This window comes from Pelodiscus sinensis, chromosome 30 (genome assembly GCF_049634645.1).
Source record: "Pelodiscus sinensis isolate JC-2024 chromosome 30, ASM4963464v1, whole genome shotgun sequence".
Lineage (NCBI taxonomy): Eukaryota > Metazoa > Chordata > Testudines > Trionychidae > Pelodiscus > Pelodiscus sinensis.
The window spans coordinates 514,062-531,511 of NC_134740.1; the positions used below are offsets into that span (position 1 = coordinate 514,062).

The 17,450-nt window shown below is 55.8% G+C and overlaps 1 protein-coding gene across 1 annotated transcript in view; it reads left to right on the plus strand.

Moving 5' to 3' along the window:
• Positions 1-17,450, plus strand: part of NOP9 (NOP9 nucleolar protein) — a 340,212-nt gene that overhangs the window by 36,579 nt on the left and 286,183 nt on the right. The window lies entirely within an intron of this gene.

Below are 17,450 nucleotides of genomic sequence, written 5' to 3' on the forward strand. Positions count from 1 at the left end.
AGGTCATGTGCTCCAGCACCCGTATCATTTTGGTTTCCCTCTGCTGGACACTCTCCAATGTGTCCACATCCCTTCTGTAGTGGGGGCCCCAGAACTGGACCCAGTACTCCAGATGTGGGCTCCCCAGTGCCCAGTAAAGGGGAATAATCACGTCTCTAGATCTGCTGACAATGCTCCTCCTAACACAGCCCAATATGCCATTAGCCTGCTTGGCTACACAGACACTGCGGCTGGGCCATTGAATCCGACGTGGGAACCCTGATTTACCAAGCTTCGAGTTGGGCCCATTTACACGATCGGAGCGCGGGCTGGCCCCACAGCAGGGGAGCAGAGCGTGGGAGTGGCACTGTGACGGGTGAAGGCACCTGCTGGGGGGGGGGGTCTGGGCACAGCGGGGTCTGGGCACAGCGGGGAGGGGACGGTTCCTGGAACGGGCCCCACTTGCGCGCAGCCAGCCCCTGGCGTTTCCGCCACAGCTGCTGCCTTTGATTCAGGCCCTGCCTGTGGCTGGTTGGGCCGCCTCCCCCGGATCTCTGCCCGCGGGGTGTCTTGCGAACCTCAAACTGTGACGCTAGAACCCTGGGACTGGGAGGGGCCTCGAGTCCCGCCCCCTGCCCTCGGGCAGCACCAAGCACCACCCACTACAAAGTCCCAGGCGAGTAATAAGAGGGCCTGGAGCGCCCTTGTGAGACCAACCAAGCCGCCAGAGGACCCCGGGGAAATTTCTCAGGGAACCGCAGGCGGGAGGGGTCTCCAGGGGAGAGCTTTTGGGAAGTCTGCGATTAGCCCCACCCCCTCCTTCCTGAGCTGGGAGGACAGCGGTCAATGAGCAAAACCCGGCCTGTCGCTGTGCTGTCCAGTCATTATTCCCAACCCCGCACCTCCACCCCCAACATCTACACCCTCACGCACACACACCCCACACATCTGCACACACCAATACACCACACTCGCTACATCTACACCCTCACACATAACCACACACCGTACAGCTACACACACACACACACACACACACACACACACACACACACACACGACATCAGGACATAGACACATCCATACCACGCAAACACTCAAGCACAAACACACACCACATCTACACACACCCAGAAACACGCAGACACTGACGCACCCCCCTCCCCACACCACATCTACACACATACACACACACTGACGAACCCTCGCCATACACCTCCCCCACACACAGACACACGGACATTTCAGATTACACGGTGGGTGTGGAACCCGCAAAACCTCCCAGGCGGGGGGAGAGCAGAGTGACTGAACTGCGCAGGGAAGCGTCATGAAAAGGGCCAGGCACAAACCCGCCTCTGCCCCAGCGGGGAGCGCCGCCCCTCGCTCGCTTCTTGTAGCGCCGGGGATGCGGCTCCGCCCGCTGTGGGGCTCAGGGCGCAGAGATACACCGCCCCGTCCGGGAGCGACGCGGCCTCCACCCGCAGGGGAACCGTCCGGTTCTGGTCGAACAGCACCGCGGAGAATCGCCCGTCGGCGAACGTGTTCCGCGCGGCAGCGGATTTGTACGCGGTCAGGACGTGCTGGAGCGGCTGGTTCGGATATTGGCGGTACCAGAAGAGATACGGATCGGTGAGCAGTGTGGTGTTGTAATTACACTGTAAGACCACATCGCGTCCCTCCGAGACTGTCACCTCCCGGGGAGACTGAGACACAGAATCCGCCCAAGCAATGCCTGTGAAAGGAAAAAAAGTCATTAAATAAATATCCTGACCTCCCCTACTCTAGGGACAGGTGAGATACAAACTGGTTTCTGTTGCTAAGCCGAGCTTTGTTTGCCCAGGGGAAAAGAAACCCCCTTTATTCAGGAGAAAGCGTTTCTTACGTGTATAAACCTATTCCGCGTTCTTAACAAGTCCTGCGTGGCCCCAAGGAAGCTGAGGCCCCGCTCTCTGAGGGTCTTTTGAAATCCTGCCCGGTAATAATAGGGAATCAACTCATCGCAACCCACATACCATTGCTCACCTGAGGAGACAAGCAGAAGACAGAGCTGTAGAGCCAAGCAGGAAAGCATCTTGCCTCAGAGAGTGATCTTCCTTTTAACCCCCCTCCTCTCCCGTAACTCTCTTATTAATTCCAAAAGAATCTTCTTGGAATTCGTTTTTATTAAACGCTCATTCCGATGCTAATTCCGGCTGCGAAGGTTCGATGTTTCCTTTCTGTGACCGCCTCCTCGCCTCCCTGCAAGTCCAACGACGTTCAAGCCCTCTGGCTCGTCGGAAAGTGTTACAGGAAGAAAGGGGATCAGATGTCAAGCGAAACGTCCTTTGAGTGTAGTCCAGGGGCGCCCCCTAGCGGCTGTCAGAAGCCAGGCAAGAAAATACGAACGGAAAGAAAAGCCATTTCGCACACCTTTGGGAGGCTACAAAATTTTGTTTTCCAAGGGAATTTCTCACGTTGCTCTAAGAGCAGCCACCAAGCAGGGGCTGGAAGGTGAGCCCTTGGTAAACAGTCTCTCGCCATGGTTATACATGGTCCCCCTTCCGCCCTTATGTGCATGTTTCTGGCTGCTGCGATTTAATGTTAATTTCACTTTCACACTTTGATTGCCACATTCGTTTCTCTCCAAGGGTCAGTCTTGTTCTGACGTTTCATAAAACTGGGAGGGAGCATGAAGAGCCCTTCCATCAGAAATTACACTAACGAGAAAGTATTAAACGTTGTGTTCACGTGTCTGTTGGGGCTCACAATCCCTCAGCAACAAAACCATTTAAATCCAGCACAGTGAACCTGTGGAACTCCTTGCCAGAGGATGTGGTGAAAGCGAGGTCTTCAAAAGGGTTCAAAAAGAGCTGGAGAGATTCATCAAGGTTGGGTCCATCAATGGCTATTAGCGAGGATGGGTAGGAATGGTGTCCCTAGCCACTGTCTGGAAATGGTTGTCAGGAGAGCGATCAAGTGGGGATTGCCTGTTCTATTCCCTCCTTCTGGGGCATGTGGCATTGGCCACCTTGAGCAGACAGGACATTGGGCTAGATGGGCCGATGTTTTGACCCAGTCTGACCTGTCTTATGTTCAGAGAATCTTTCTTAATAATAATAATAAATAATAATAATAAATAGCAACAACAACTCAGGTAGGTACAGGAGGGTAAAATACAGATACTAAACTGTGTTAATAAAGAGAATATCAGGTAGAAAACAAGTTGCTTTCTCCAGACCCGATGGAACGATCCACTCCCACTTCCGTCCGCTCTAGGCACAGGGGCTGGGCTACGCGAGCTCCCGAGGTCCCCCCAACCGCACACACACCACCGTGTCTGTGGCTCGGTTACTTTTGAGAACACAGTCCCGCGCTGGGTTTTTGTAGAAGCGGAGATGCGGATGCCCCGCAGTGTGGGTCTCAGCGCACAGAAATACGTGGCGCTCTCCTGGGGCGAAACCTTCTCAATCCGCAAGGACACCGTCTTGTTCCCCATGTCCAAAAATGCGGAGAATTTTCCCTGGATCGGCGTCTCCTCCGAAGAATCAAACTTGGTTTTAGTCAGGATGTGCTGGGGGGGCTGATCCGGATCCTGCCGGTACCAGAAGAGGTAGGGGGCTGGGTCACTAGTGGTGAAGTTACACTGCAAGGTCACACTTCGCCCCTCGGGGATCCGCACTTCTGGGGGCCACTGGGACACGGAGTCACCTTGTGCCCGAGCTGTGGGGGGAGAGAGACTTTCACCATCTGTGCGCGGGGCTGGGACTTTCAAACCGCCTGGCACCCGGAGCCCTCAGCCCCTTCCGCGCCCACCGAAATCCCAACCTGTGCGGAGCCGAATCGCTCCTGAAACGCCCTCCCGCTTCCCGCCCACTCCTGACTCTCCTGAGAGTCTCCCTGCCAAGGGAACAGAACTCCCCTGCGGTGCCCTCGCCGGCGACCTTCCAGGTGTTTCTCCCACTCTGCTCCCCGCGGGCCGGTTTGTGTCTCACCTGCTCCCGGGAGCAGCAGCCAGAGCTGCAGGGCCACAAACCGGAGCATAGCGCGGCTGCGGGGTCCCCTGGGGCTGCTCCGGGCGCTGCAGGCAGCTCCCCGAGGTCTCCTCCCTCGGTCCTGACACGGATCCTTCGCGCGCCCGGAGACGGACCCGGCTCCCCCCGCTCCGCGTCTCCTCCCGCCCCGCGTGTGACACGCTCCGCGCGCCAAACTCGTTCAGTGTCTCAGCCAGAGCCGCGTGATCCGGTCTGTGGACCGCAGGAACAGGCGGGGATGGGACGGTGCGGGGCGCCCTCTAGTGTCGGTAGGAGAAGCTCTGGGAATACTTGCGTCTCTGTGACTCTGTTACATCTACACAGAGCTCCGCGCTGAATTTTTCTAGGAGTGGGACCGCGGCTGCCCCACAGTGCACAGGGCACAGTTTGGGGCTGAGGGTCTGGGCGCCGGGGGGGGGGGAGAGTCTTCAATTTCCACCCTTACCCTGTCTCCCCCTTTTTGGGTTCCCCGGCTATGAAATACGATCTTTGTCGTTGAGTTCTTGAAAGAAGGCGGAAATGTTTTTCTGGAATTAGAGCTGAGGTTTTCCAAAGATAGCAATAAAAAGAGTGTCAGGGGGTAGCCGAGTTAGTCGGCACAAGATAAACTTAAAAAACAACAAATGGTCTGGTAGCACTTTATAGACTAACAAAACATGTAGGTGGCATCATGAGCTTTCGTGGGCACGGCCGATTTCTTCAGCTCATCATACCATCTACATGTTTTTTTCGTCTTTACAGTGCTACCAGACAATTTGTTGTTTTTAAGTTTATAATGAAAAACGTGTCAGTCTCATTTATGGGAAGAATTGTAAACCAGAAAACTTCTTCCTCTGTGCCCTCAGACCATGACAATCATAAAACTCTTTGCAGCGTCAACGCGTATTTACACTTTTCACCGGCAGGGGGCGATCCTTTGCCATTAATTTAGCATACAGCCTGGACAGACCCAGTTCCTTTGGCCTTGCGTTATCTTAATACAAATAATCTAACGGTTTCCTTTCAGAAAACTCAATCAGAACTGAGCTTTTTCTCTTATATGTGGATAGACATACGTCTTTATCAGAGTCAAAACTGCAGCTGTATCAAACAGCACTCACCTATACATTAGTATTTAACTGTATATTTCCCCCTGCTTTGCCATGTTTCACTGCAATTAAGCATTTGAATACCATTATTTCATGTGACATTTTCACTCACATCGTTTTACTGTACCACGAAGAAAGGATCTTTCTTTCTTTCTTTCTTTCTTTCTTTCTTTCTTTCTTTCTTTCTTTCTTTCTTTCTTTCTTTCTTTCTTTCTTTCTTTCTTTCTTTCTTTCTTTCAATGAACAGAAAACGGAATCATGAAATCCCCCATTCTGGTCTTGAAAACATCCCCTGTCAAGGAGTTCCACAGGTTGCCTGTGCCCGTTGAGTGAAGAGATCCTGCTTTTTGTTTGTTTTAAACCTGCTACTTATTAATTTCAAGGGGAGGCCTGTAGTTCTTGCGTAACGAAAAGGAATAAAAAAAGCTGCTGCTTCTTTCTTGCTTCACACCAGAGATGGTTTTATAGGCCTCTCTCGTGTCCCCCTTCAGTCGATTCTTTTCGAAGATGAAAACTCCTCATAATTGGGCGCTTTGGCGCGACCAGGAAGGAGCTATCCGACAGCAGCACCCGCCGGGGGGAGGGAAGAGGAGGGCGAGTTTTTGTGCGGCGCTGCTACGCGGCTCAGTCACTGTGCGCTCTGCAGTGCGCAGAAATACACCGCGGTGTCCGCCAGTTCCAGCGTCCTAATGGTTAACGCTGTGGAGTTGTCATCGGCCTGGGACGTGAACCTGCCCTTGGCGAACTCTGCCGTGTCGCTGAGCTGGCTGACGGACCCGGCTCCTCTCCAGAGCAGGTACTGCGGGGCCCGGTCCGGGTGCTGCCGGTACCAGTAGAGATAGACCCCGCCGCCATAGTCCGTGCGGTACTGGCAGGAGAGTGTCACCGAGGCTCCTTCTGCTCCAGGCACTTGGAGTTCGCGGGGCTCGACCGAGTCCCCCAGCCCAGCCCCTGCAAGAAGAGAGTCTCCGGTAAGGACAGATCCCAGCTGCGCCTGGCCCTGGGCGCGGAGCGAGGCGCACTGAGGGGAGAAAGGAACCTGCGGATCGAGGCTGCTCGCTGGAAAGGGAATCGGACCCGGTTGGGTTTAGAAGTTGGGGCAGGGCTCGGGTTCACGGCTCAGGTCGCAATCGGCGCTCGGCGCTAGGAGGAGGATTAGGGGTCGGGGGCAGAGTGAAGGTGAGAAGGCGGGTGAGGAAAAGAACGAGCCTCAGGGGCCATTGCAGCCCGACCCCGAACAGCCCAAAGCTCCCGCCGCGCTCACCCAGGAGATGGAACAGCCAAAGGGTGAGCGCCCAGCGCGTCCGCATGGTGTCCCCGCCGCCACCAGCTCTGAGCCTCTCGGAGCCGGCTGCGAAGCGGGACCGAAACTCCACGTCTCTGCAGGAAGCTACAACGGGGGGAGGGGGGAAGCGGAGGGGGGACGAAGGTGAAGAGAGCCCGGGCTGGAGGAGCGGAGCTGAGGGGAGGGGGAATGGACTGCGCAGAGGTTCCGGAAATAGGCTGGATTCGGGTTAGTCTGGGCTGGGCTTGTACGAAGTGGTTTGGAGTGGAGGGTCTGGCCGCAGGGGGTAGGTTCAATTTCCGGCCTTCCCCTGACTCCTGCTCCTTGGGTTTCCTGGCTATGACATACGATTTCTCTGCCCCGAACGTGGGGTGTGAAGACAGCCACGCTGAGGCCCTGAACAAAGATTGTGGGGTTCAGGAAAGGACGTGGAAATATCTCTCCGGAATTAGTGCTGGGATTTCCCAGAGATAACCATGGAAAAAGAGTTAGTCCCATTTCTGGGAGGAATTGTGAGCGAGGGCAAGTCTCCGTCTGTGCCCTCTCCTTCGGCCCTCAGATCATGAAAACCATAACAGTGTTTCCAACGACAACGCGTATTTACACTTGTCACCGGCAGGGGACGCTCCTTTGCACAAAACCTGCACAGACCCCGTTCTTTTGGCCTTTTATTATCTTAATGCAAAGGATCTAACGGTTTCCTTTTACAAAAATCAATCAGCACTGAGGTTTTCTCTTCATTGTGGATCCCCATATGCCTCTATCCGCGTCAAAACGGTAGCCCTATCAAATAGCACTCAGCTATACCAGCGTATTTAACTGTGTTTCAGGTGTGGCAGGTGGGAGGAGTCTTCAGGGGAGATTTTTTGGGAAGTCTGCGATTAACCCCCGCACCCCTTCCTGAGCTGGGAGGACAGCGGTCACTGTGCAAACTGCGTTCTCTCTCTGTGCTGTCCAGCGATTATTCTCACCCCCCCCCCACACACACATCTACACACACAGAGACACACGCACACAGAACGTCACACACACCCCCACACAGGAAGAGAACAGCTACACAGAGAAACACACCACACACTCACATACACACTCACAAACATCCCCCGCATCTTCAGACACACACCGCACACACGCAGTCACAAACGTCTCCCGCATCTACACACACACAAACACACACGCGCACAAAGAGCCACCCTGCACACATCTCCATACACATACAGACCACATCTTCACAGACACACACATACACACACACCACATGTACACACACACACACGGACGGACGGACATTTCAGACTACATGGGGAGAGTGAAACGCGCGGATCCTCCCAGGCTGGGGGTGATCAGAGGGACTGAACCGGGCAGGGAAGCGGCATGAAAAGGCCCGGGCACAAACCCGCTTCTGCCCCCAGAGGGGAGCGCAGCCACCTCGCTAGATTCTTGTAGCGCCGGGGATGCGGCTCCGCCCGCTGTGGGTCTCAGGGCGCAGAGATACACCGCCCCGTCCGGGAGCGACGCGGCCGCCACCCGCAGGGGAACCGTCCGGTTCTGGTCGAACAGCACCGCGGAGAGTCGCTCGGCGGCGAACGTGTTCTGCGCATCAGCGGATTTGTACGCGGTCAGGACGTGCTGGGGCTCCTGATTCGGATATTGGCGGTACCAGAAGAGAGTCGGGCTTGTAGAAATGGTGGTGAAATTGCAGTGCAATAGCGCGTCCTGTCCCTCCGAGATTGTCACCTCCCCGGGAGACTGAGACACAGAATCCGCCCGAATCATTCCTGTGAAGGGGAGGAAAATATAATTAAAGGATCTTCCTTCTTTTACTTCTATGTCTGTAATGTTTATACATAACCTGCCTTCCTGGGGTAAATCAACGGGTTGTTTTTTTTTTGTTTGTTTGTTTTTTACTGGGGGAAGGGTTTTTAGTTTGTTTTTGCCGGAGGACAAAGGTTTCTTCCAGAAAAATAAAAAGAAGTTTCTTGGTCTCATTGAATATTCTGTGTTCTTGTTAGGTGTTGTGTGACCACAAGGAATGTGGCGCCCAACTCTCTTCAGGGCCTTTTGAAACCCTCCCCTGTCACAACAGCAATTCCGTAGCGTTTAGGTCCCGTGTTGATTCCATAATCTAATAAATTCATCAAGTGAAGATGTCTCACCTGGGCGCCCAAGCAGCAGGCAGAGCTGTAAAGCCAAGGGGCAAAGCATTTCGCAGCATAAAATCATCTTCTTATTCCTGGGAAACGTTGGTGGATTGTCACAGAATTCTCCCTTCAACGGCATTAAATGTCAATCCCGCCTTCGAGCGATAGACCCGCCTCTCCCGGGGGCCACCTCCTCTCCCGCCCGCCCGTCTCACGGTGCTGAGCTCCCCAGGGGCACCTTCTGTCAATCGGTCTGTGACGCTGTGCTGGAGAGACGCAGCTAATGTCCCGTGAGAGGCGCCGACGGCCAAGTCCGGGGCGCCCCCTGGCGGCCGTAAAGAGCCAGGCAGGACAGCGCTGAAAGAACAGGCCCGGCTCATGGCTGGTTACAATCACCTCACGGTGCCTGCCTGGCCCCACACACCTGCCTGCGGTGCGCTCGTGACTACCCCTGTGAGCACAGCCCCCGCCCTGCCCCGGGCCCCTTGCACTGGGCGCCGCCCCTCCAGCGCCTTCTAAGAGACCTGCTCTGCCTCTGAGGGCGGGAGGTCATTGTGCCCGGCGCTGCACAGAATCCGGATTGGAACCGGATCGCTGCCACAAAGCCCCCTGAGACAGTCCAGCGCTGCTCGGGCACTGGGCGCGGACAGCGACTCCGGTCTCTGCCTTTGGCTGCATCCTGTTCGTGGTTCCCACTGGCACCGAAGGGCTCCGCGCGGTGACGCTTCGCTCTGCCGGTTCGCAGAGCGGGAGGGGGACACGGACACATGGACGGAGCCTGGCTTCGGTCATCCCCTGACCTGCGTGTCTCTGGGATGTTTGTAGCCGTCTGCTGCTGCGGGAAGCCAGGCACGCAGAGGGACTGGGAGGTTTTACTCCCCGGCTACCCAGAGGCCGCCAGGGAAGGGGACCAAGGACTCTGATCCTGTCACCTCCCATGTGCGTAAACTTCCTCAGCCCCGAGGCGGCCTGGTTCGCAGCCCCAGGGCTGGTCAGCCTGGCTCGGACGCGGGACAGCAGCTCGTAGGCCCGATTCTGGCAGGGCTCTTTGCAGCGGCGAAGTTCAAGGTCTCCCCTGTGGCACCGGCTCGGGGTGTGGCTCGTGTCTCTGCGTCCTGCGACCTCAGAGAAGCAAAACTCCCTCTCTGGGTTCGGTCCAATGCGCGTGACTGGGGTGGCCAAGGGCGGGCAGGGAGCGGGTGCTGGGGTGAGTCTCCCCTGAAACGTTCCTCGCCCTGCCGGGGAAGGGGCCGGTAGAACTTCTAACACGAGGAAGGAGGTTTCCCGACTGAGCTATCTCCACGGTCCCCTCCTCCCAGAGCCCCTCACCCGCACCCCCGCCCGCAGAGGGGTTCTTTACAGAGAATAGGCGGGTAGAGAAACAGCCTCCCCCCCACCAGCCTTCCGCCCTCTCTCCCTTCTTGTAGCGCCGGGGATGCGGCTCCGCCCGCTGTGGGGCTCAGGGCGCAGAGATACACCGCCCCGTCCGGGAGCGATGCGGCCGCCACCCGCAGGGGAACCGTCCGGTTCTGGTCGAACAGCACCGCGGAGAATCGTTCCGCGGCGAACGTGTTCCGCGCGGCAGCGGATTTGTACGCGGTCAGGACGTGCTGGGGCTGCTGGCTCGGATACTGGCGGTACCAGAAGAGATACGGGCTGCTGAATGTGGTGTTGAAATAACACTGTAATAGCGCATCGTGTCCCTCCGAGACTGTCACCTCCCGGGGAGACTGAGAGACAGAATCCGCGCGAACAACGCCTGTGAAGGGAATAGAAACCATTTTAAAAACTTTCTCTTCCCCTTCCACTCTAGGCACCGCTGAGGTACCGTTGCTAACGAAGCTTTGATTCTCAAGAGGAAACAAACCCCTTTGTTTCAGCACAAATCCTTCTTTGGTTTGATTAAAATATTCCCTGTTCTGAACAAGGCCTGTGTGGCCCCAAGGAAGCTGAGGGCCCGACTCACTGCGGGTCTTTTGAAATACTGCCCCGTAGTAACAGGGATTCTGTAGCTTTTAAGTAACGAGTCAACTCAAGGCAACCCAGGTACCGTTCCTCACCTGAGGAGACCAGCAGAAGGCAGAGCTGTAGAGCCAAGCAGTAAAGCATCTTGCCTCAGAGAGTGATCTTCCTCAACTCCCCGCCCCCCGTGAGCCCTTCCTGCAATTAGTTTTTTCTTAAACCCAAATTCCGGCTGCGAAGGGTCGATGTTCCCTCTCTGCGACCGCGTCCTCGTCTCCCTGCTAGTCCAATGACGCTCAAACCCCCAGAGAAAGTCTGCCAGCCAGTTTTGGCTCGTCGGAAAGTGTTACAGAAAGAAAAGGATTCGGCTGGCAAGCCAAACGTCCCTTCGGTGTGAGCCAGGGGCGCCCCCGGGCGGCTGTCTGAAGCAGGACAACAAAATACGACACGCAACAAAAGCCATTTCGCAAATCTTTTGGAGACCACAAAGTCTTGTTTTTCAAGGCAATTTCTCACGTTGGTCTAGAGCAGCCACGAAGCAGGGGCCGGAAGTTGGGCCCCCGTGGACCGTCTCTCGTCCGTGTTATACATGGTCCCCCTTCCGACTTGAAGTGCATGCTTCTGGCTGCAGCGATTTAATGTTAATTTCACTTTCACACTTTGATTGCCACGTTCTCTTCTCTGCAATGGTCAGTCGTGTTCTGACTTTTCACAAAACTGGGAGGGAGCGTCAAGAGCCCTTCTTTCAGAAATGGCGGTAATGACACAGTATTAAACGTTGTATTCACGTGTCTCTTGGGGCTCACAGGTCTCAGCTACAAGAACATTTGAATCCAGCACTGTCAACCTGTGGAACTCCCTGCCAGAGGCTGTGGTGAAAGCGAGTGTTTCAAAAAGGGTTAAAAATAGCTGGATAAATTCATGGATATTAGGTCCATCATTGGCTATTAGTGAGAATGGGTAGGAATGCTGCCCCTAGACTCTGTTCCTCTGGAAATGGATGACAGTGGAGTGATCTCTCCCTCTGGAGCACCTGGCATTGGCCACATTCATAGGATCATAGACTCACAGAGCTGGAAGAGACCTTAGAAGGGCATCAAGTCCAGCCCTGGCGCTAGGCAGGACCAATCCCAACTAAATCAACCCTGCCAGGGCCTTGTCAAGCCGAGACTTAAACACCTCTAGGGATGGAGACTCCACTACTTCCCTAGGTAACCCATTCCAGTGCTTCACTATCCTCCTAGTGAAATAGTTTTTCCTAATATCCAACCTGGACCTCTCCCACCATAACTTGAGACCACTGATCCTTGTTCTGCCATCTGTTCCTACTGAGAACAGCCTCTCTCTGCCCTCAGACGTATCTACCTCTCCCCCTAGCTTAGAATCATCTGCCAATCTCCTGAAGGTGCAATCAATTCCCTCATCCAGATCATGATCATTAATAAAGATATTGAACAAAACCCGTCCTAGAATCGAACCTTGGGGACTCCGCTAGAAACCGACCGCCATCCTGACATCGAGCTGTTGAACACTACCTGCTGGGCCCGGCCTTCTAGCCATCTTTCTATCCATCTTACTGTCCATTTATCCAATCCACATTCCCTTAACTTGCTGGCAAGAATATTGTGGGAGATGGTATCAAAAGCCTTGCTAAAGTCAAGGTCTATCACATCCACTGACTTTCCCATGTCCACAGAGCCAGTTACCTCATCATAGAAGCTAATCAGATTGGTCAGGTATGACTTGCCCTTTTTTGAATCCATGCCGACTATTCCTAATCACTTACCTCTCTTCCAAGTGCCTCAAAATGGATTCCTTAAGGATCCCTTCCATGATTTTTCCAGGAATCGAGGTAAGACTGATGGGCCTATAGTTCCCTGGATCATCCTTTTCTGAAGATGGGCACTACATTTGCCCTTTTCCAATCATCCGGGATTTCTCCAGATCTCCATGACTTTTCAAAGATAATGGCCAAAGGCTCCTCAATGAGATCCAGTTTGGCCGTTCAGAGAATGTTCCTGAATTATAAAAAGAAATCAGGAATGTACAGGAGGGCGAAACGCAGACACGAAACTGTTCATTAACAGAATATGAGGTAGAAAAAAAGTTTATTTTCAGACAGTAGGAGATGAACCTCTCTCCTGGTTGATCCCCTCACGCTTGGTCCTGTCTGAGCACATGGGCTGGTCTAGGCGATCTCCTGTGCCACGCCCCCCGCAGCCCTGTGTTTTTGCCTCGAGTACATTTCCACACACAGCCCCGCGCTGAGTTTTTGTACGAGCGGCTCTGCGGATACGCCGCAGTGTGGGTCTCAGCGCACAGAAATACACGGCGCTCTCCTGGGGCGACACCTTCTCAATCCGCAAGGCCACCGTCTTGTTCCCCATGTCCAAAGACGCCGAGAATTTTCCTTGGACCAGCGTCTGCTCAGGAGGATCATACCGTGTTTTAGTCAGGATGTGCTGGGGGGGCTGGCTCGGGTCCTGGCGGTACCAGAAGAGGTTGGGGTTTATATCACTAGTGGTGAAATTACAGAGCAAGGTCGCACTTCGCCCCTCGGGGATCCGCACTTCTGGGGGCCACTGGGACACGGAGTCACCTTGTGCCTGAGCTGTGTGGGAGGGGAAGAGACTTTGAAAATCTGTGCGCGAGGCTGGGACTTTGAATATCTATGCAGCTGGATCCCTCACCCCCTCCCCGCCCGCGGAAATCACAGCCTGCGCGGAGCTCGGAATCGCTCCTGTATCCCCTCCCGCCCACTCGGGACTCCCCTGGGGAGGGAATAACCCTCTCTTCCCCCCGCGCCCTTCCCGCGGGAGCTTTCTCGTGTCTCCGCCATTGCCCGCGCCCCACGAGCCGCTTTCTGTCTCACCTGCGCGCGGGAGCAGCAGCCAGAGCTGCAGGGCCACGAACTGGAACATCGTGCGGCTCCGGGGTCCCCTGGGGCTGCCCCGCGCGCTGCAGGCAGCTCCCGGATGTCTTCTCGCTTGGCCCTGACGCGGATCCTTCGCGCTACCGGAGACTGACCCGGCTCCCACCGCTCAGCGTCTCCTCCCGCCCCACGTGTAACGCGCCCCGCGCGCCAGACTCGTTCAAGTTCTCAGCCCGAGCCGTGTGACCAGGTCTGTGGGCTGCGGGAACAGGCGGGGATGGGACAGGGCGGGGCGCCCTCTAGTGGCAGTTGGAGAAGAAGGGGAGCCCGGCGCAGGACCCTGGAGAAACTCGTGTCTTTCCCACGGGGTGTTTCTCTGGGGGCCTCTCGCCACAGGGGTCCAGGATGGGAGGCTGCTGTTGTGGGTCTGCACAAGAGGGCGGGGACCCGCATTGGGGAATCGCCCCCCCCCCCCCCCCAAAATTGACCCGCTGTGAGTCTAGGCCCCTCAGCGGGGTTCCTACTGACTTTGGGGGCCAGGTACTTAGTGTCTGATTCTCATCGATATTCCGTGTCGTACTGTCAGTGTTCCCTACTACCACTGTCGTCTGGTCAGGGTTCTTGGGGTTGTCCCCATGGGTTCCTGACAGGACCCCTATTAGTCGGTGATGATAAACTTTCAGCTAGGTGCCTAACTATAAGTGCTGCCTTTATCTAGAGCAGGGGTTCTCAAACTTCTTGATTCCAGGAGCCCCTAAAATGCTAAATGAAGTTGTATGACTGTGGTGTAGTGTGGGGTACCTTGCTGGTTGCTATGCTGGGCAGTGGGATGTGGGTGACCTCCACTGGCTGCTGGCTGCAGCAGGGCCCAGCAGGGCAGGGGATGAGTCATTATGCAGGGGGGCTAAGAACCTGTCTGACCAGTTATCTCCAAGGGAGCAGAACAATGGGAAGAAGGGGAGTGGAGCCCTGGCTGGCAGCAGGGCTGGAAGTTAGTTAGTTAGTTTCTGTCTGGGATCATGGAGGAGACAACCTAGGGAAGGGTCTGGAATTTAGGGGCCCAGTCTCCCCCATTTCAATGGGGGGCTGAGGCATCCTAGGCCTGCCCTGTAACCAGATTACATCTGTGCTGTGCTGTATCCTGGAGAAGCAATAAACACCCTCTATTCTACTGGCTGGCATAGTCTGTTCATGCCATTTTGGGGGTGCAGGAGTCGGGGAAACCCCAATACGCCATCATAGTGACCCCCACCCTCACTGCTCCACTAGTAAAGCTAATCATTTTATTGGGATTAGGATTGGGCAAGAAATAAATATGCCAATATCGTTAGATAACTATTTTTTTATTGGAAATAGATAAAAAATATCAAATTTGGAAACATGTCTTATTGTGATGGATGAGCTTGCTTATTACTGCATAATTTTTTTCATTGTTGAGATAGCCACTCTCACTTCTCATTCCATATTTACTTTTCAGCAATATTTGCTTTTTATACAAGCAGCTGCAGAAAACCCTGACTGGCACAAAAAAGACCTTGCAAACAGGATCAGTATATTCATAGCCTTCTCTCCTAATTCTTTGTACTCATTTTGCACTCCTCCCTCACAGTCTGTTCTCCCTGCCTCCCTATGTCCTTCCATGCTCCACCTAACTTTCACAATTACCAACAGGGCCTTTTTTTTGCCTGGTGTGTTACTGAACCAAAGTTTTGATCACTAAATTGCAGGCCTGTGTGATGGCACATCAGGGGTCACCCAACTCCTGCACCCTCATAATGAAATGAATAGACTCCACCAGCCAGTAGAATAGAGGGAGTTTATTGCTTCTCCAGGATACAGCACAGCACAGATGTAATCTGGTGACAGGGCTGGACTAGGATGCCTCAGCCCCCCTTGAGATGGGGGAGACTGGGCCCCTAAATCCCAGCCCCTTATTTAGGCTGCTTTCTCCATGATTGTGACGTAGTGGGGGTACCTGGCTGGTTTCTATGCTGCTGGCTCTGGGGGATCCCCCACTGGCTGCCGTGGGTACCACGACCCAGCAAAACAGGATGAGTCACTATGCAAACCAGTGGCCAGACACCCCCCATGGAGAGGAACAAAGGAAGGTGGAATGCTGCCTTGGCTGGGGGGCAGGGCTGGAAGTGAGGGAGTTGGTTGCTGGCTGTCAGAGGGCATGGAGGAGAGCCTAGGAGAAGGGGCTGGAGTTTAGGGGCCCAGTCTCCCCCATCTCAAGGGGGCCTGAGGCATCCTAGCCCAGTTCCTGTGACCAGACTACATCTGTGCTGCGCTGTGCTGGAGGAGCAATAAACCACCCTCAATTCCACTGGCTGGTGCAGTCTGTTTGTGCCATTTCGGGGTGCAGGAGACGGGGAACCCCCAACGCGCCGTCACACTGGTGTCAGAAGTGGGATGCACTGCACCCCGTGGATGGAGCTTCCAGCGGCAAGCGACAAGGCGCAGTAGAAGCAAGAGCCCTGGAGCCAGGCGTGCTGGAGACAGAGCGAAGCGGTTCCTGGGAATCGTGGGGCGCTGCAGCACTAGACTGGTGAGTCTGCACCGAGGGGCCCAGCGGGCAGATGGCCTACGCCCGACTCTTGAAGGCAGAGCTGGTGGGGCTGTGCAGAGAGAGGGGCTTGCCTGTGCAGAAAGCAACCAAGGCCCAGCTGATTGCCCAGCTGGAAGATAATGACCAGCCACAGGGCCAGGATCTTGTCCCCAGGGGAAGCAGCCAGACCCCCCCTGAGAGTGTGTCAGGCTCAGAGAGGGGGAGGAGCACTGGAACCCAACGGAGAGATGAGACAGCGTCTCCCGGGAGGCCTGCAAGTAGCCCATCTAGGGCAGGGGCCAGCCCAGCGGAGCTGCGGCGCCTGGAGATCCAGCTGCGGATCAGGGAATTGGAAGTAGAGGACCGAGAGAAGGACCGCCAGGACCGAGAGAGGGAGCGCCAAGATCGAGAGAGGCAGCGGCAGCATGAGCTGGCCATGGCAGAGCGGAGAACCGGCGGGGCACCGGCTGCGCCAAGTGCGGATGGGCCCCAGGGTCCCAGGACTGCCAGACGCTTGGAGAGGCTCGTGGTGGCCCAACTGAAGGACATGGGTGACATAGACGGGTTCCTCAGTGCCTTTGAGAGGGCCTGTGGACTGCAACGGGTCCCCCCAGCTGACTGGCTGCAGGAGCTCATCCCCGCACTGAACCAGGAGGCGGCCGGAGTGCTCAGTCAGCTGGAGGACCTACAGCCAGGGGATTACAACCGAGTCAAGGAGGCCCTGCTGCACAAGTTCGGGCTGACCCCCGAGATGTACAGGAAGAAGTTCCGGGGGGTACAGAAAGGGCCACGGGAGACCTATGTGGACCTGGCCTCCCGCCTGGCGCAATACTGCCGCAAGTGGGTGTCTGGAGCCGGAGCCCAGACCGCAGAGGAGCTGCTCAAGCTGGTCATGATGGAGCAGTTCTATGAAGCGTGCCCACCCAAACTGAGGCTGTGGCTCAAGGACCGGAGACCAGAGAACCCCCAGGAGGCCGGGAGACTGGCGGATGAGTTCACGGAGAGCCGGTCCGGGTGTGAACGGGAGTCCCGGAGAGAGAGGGAACCGCGCAGAGATCGGATCTCGGCTGAGCGACGGAGGGAGTCAACTACGGGGCGAGACCAAGGAACAGGTCGTCTGCGCCCCAGAGAACCAGCCAGGGCCTGGACAGAGACAGCCCAAAGCCTAACTTGCCATCGCTGTGGGCAAAAAGGCCACAAGAGGGCTCAGTGCACCAGGTCCCAGGACCGGGGACTTTCCAGGGTTAACTGGCTGGGGCGGGAGGAAGGGCAGGCTGCCCCAGAGGCAGGGGCTGGCAGGCAAACCTCAGCTCAGAGAGAGGGGAAGGATGCTCAGTGCACCTCCCCTGGGAGGTCTGATTCTCAGGAGGCGGATTTCTCCGTGTACCGGGTGGGGGCAGGACGGCCCCTGCGGAGCGAGTGCCTCATACCCCTGGAGGTGGATGGTAGGAAGGTGACGGGCTTCTGGGACACGGGGGCAGAGGTGACTCTGGCCCGATCCGACATAGTGGCCCCGGAGCGGATACTACCCCACGCGCAGCTGACCCTGAAGGGCATAGATGGGT